General features: G+C 35.6%; 1 protein-coding gene across 1 annotated transcript in view; it reads right to left on the reverse strand.

The window, feature by feature from the left end:
• The window catches only part of GFM1 (G elongation factor, mitochondrial 1), a 65,109-nt gene that overhangs the window by 57,902 nt on the left and 4,390 nt on the right, over positions 1 to 2,817 (reverse strand). The gene's annotated exons all lie outside the window — the stretch shown is intronic.

The raw sequence follows: 2,817 nt of genomic DNA on the forward strand, positions 1-2,817 counted from the left end.
GGAGTCCTGGCTCTAATAGAAACTAAAATCAAGTCCCCAATAATTTAAGGGTCCTCAATAACTTTTCTCATTTGAAGATATTATATAACTCACTTAAAAAAAGTAATATACCATGTCAAGTATTTTTTGAGGAAGCCAATTATGTTAAATAAATGTACTGAGATTTCATTAATAAAGCCCATACATAAAAGCATCATGTCCCCTCCCTACAAAAAACAAACAACTTCTTTTTGTTGTTAACATAAGACTTATTTTGAAAGCACTTGCCTTTAAATCAGAAATTGAGGGGATTTTTTCCTCCAGAAACATCTCACCAAGCTGTTCATCTGAATTGGCAACACATTCAATTAGCTCCTGCCGGTGGTCAGTGGCCGCCGCCCTTAATTCAGCTGGAATCTCACCATATCGAACAATCTGACTAAGAAAACAAGTATTTTGGTGCTTTAAGGATATTCAACTTGATATACGAAGGACTAATGAAAAAGATATGATTAAAACATTTTTTTAGGTAAGACAGAGCTCTGATACATTTGCATTCAAATGGCAAACAAGACTAATGCATACCTGTAAAATGCACACAGAATAATAGAAAAATATACTGTAACAGGCAAGTTTAAAGACAAGGTTGCACTACCAGTAACTGAAGAGCTAAAACAGTCCACTATCATAAGAAAAAAAATCTCTGGTTTTATAATAGACATCACATTCTACTTTTCTGCATATCAAGTTTTACAGAAGATAATGATAAAATATATAACACAAAATCTTCCCAATGTAATGCAACCTGGTTTTATCCTTACTCAATATACAGTAAAACACAAGTTCAAAACAATGACTTGACAAAGTATCAACTAAATCAAAGTTTAAACTCTTCAGTGTAGTTTTTACTGTATTCTAATTATTTTAAAACTGGCAAGCATGCAAAGTAATAACAGCATCCATTTACTGAATACTTATAATGCAGTAAGCACTAAACTAAATATCTGACAAGCTATTTATTTGATCTTCACATAAGAAGTAGCTTTTATTATCTGCATTTTCAGATCAACTAACTTACATAGGCAAAGTAATTTGCCCAACGCTGTCCTACTAGTAAACAGAAGAGGTAAGATTCAAAGCCAACCTGTCTGGGGCCCATCTGAGTTCTTGAAAATTCTATTAATCATATTCTTATTAATCACACTCTTATTAATCACAACATAACAATCTCTAGCGAGCAGCACTAGGAAGACCTTACTCTATTCCTTTCCATTAATAACAGACCTGATCATACACTTTTTAACAAAGAATATCCCAATTTGTAGTTTAAAAAAAAGGGTGACTAAATATGGCAGACTCTTCAATCTGTGACATCAGTTCTCCATTCCTCCAGAGGCTGAACAGGTAAAATTACAAATCAAATGTTCAAAGCTAAAATGGATATACTTGATATGATATTTAAAAGCAGTCTGAAAACTTTTCAAGGTATTTCTTTTAAAATGGAAATTAATATAAAAAATTAAGCGTTTCAGAAAATACATTCCTAACTTTAATAAAGACAAAAGAAGCCATTTCCAAGGAAACAAAAAGTAACTCTTAATATTCTAAGACTCCCCACAGCCTCAGATCTTAGTTTCAACCTTCCTGGCAAGCTCCCTGCTTCTTAGCCTTTCACGTGTCAGAATCATCTGTGGATTCCTTTCCAAATATACATACAGTAAACTAGGGCTGGAGAAGGATACATGTACATTAAGAAGCTGCATCTGTGGTTCTGATGTACAACAAAGTTTAAGAGTCTCTACTTCTGACAACAGAAATATGTGCCTTGGTAATTCTGGGAAAGTGGATTTATTCATTCATTTACAAATATTTTTGAGTCCCTATTATGTACCAGGCAGTTGCAGGGGCTGGGACATAGCAGTGAATAAAGTAGGAAAAAATAAAATGAAAAATTCTGCCTTTCTGGGCCTTATATCATAAGGAGTAGAAGGTAAACTTTGCTGTCATTACTCAGTTGTCACATAAAAAATGAGAGAAACACCTTATCCCCTGGACAGACTCCATCCTTTTCCTGCTTACAAGATGGCTGATGAAGATAAATTCTACAGTTCACTGATCACAATGCCATTCACCCACCTGCCAGACCTGCAATCCCAATTCCATAGCAGAGGAAGGAAATCCCTCAGGAAGTGCCTGTGGAGAAACTACCAGGCTCCAGAGGTCACTCCTCAGAACAAAGGATCATTTATGACTCCTCACATTGTCTAGATCAATGTCACTCAAAGTATGGTCTGCAGATCTGTAAGAGCAGCATCAACTGGAAACCTTCCAGAAATGCAAACTACGGGCCCTACCCCAATGGACTGATCAGCATCTCTGGAGGCAGAGCCAGGACTATGTCTTTTAACAAAGTCTCCAGGAGACTGTTATGAATGCTGAGGTTTGGTAACCACCAGGCAATTGCAGTACTTTGTAGGTAAAGGTCGCTCAAAAGCTGATGAACCAAATACCACATCAAAAAGTTACCAATTTATTTCTTGCATTTCCCAAACTACATTTGTACAATTTTAACTGTTTTAACTTATCAATCTTTTTTGTCCATGTAATTATAAAGCAGGAGGAGCAAATATTTATGATCCCTATTTTCTTCCTAATTTTTATCCCAATACCCCAGACCTGGCAGCTGCTCTATAAAAGTCCACAGAATGAATGAATAAATGAACAAGTGCAAAAAGATATAACACATTTACTAACCCAAATTTACTAACCCAAACTGAAGGCCTCCTTCCACCACACCACGCGTGCCATAATGTGATATGAGTTTATTACTCAAAAAGT

This window comes from Mandrillus leucophaeus, unplaced genomic scaffold (assembly GCF_000951045.1).
Source record: "Mandrillus leucophaeus isolate KB7577 unplaced genomic scaffold, Mleu.le_1.0 Scaffold710, whole genome shotgun sequence".
NCBI lineage: Eukaryota > Metazoa > Chordata > Mammalia > Primates > Cercopithecidae > Mandrillus > Mandrillus leucophaeus.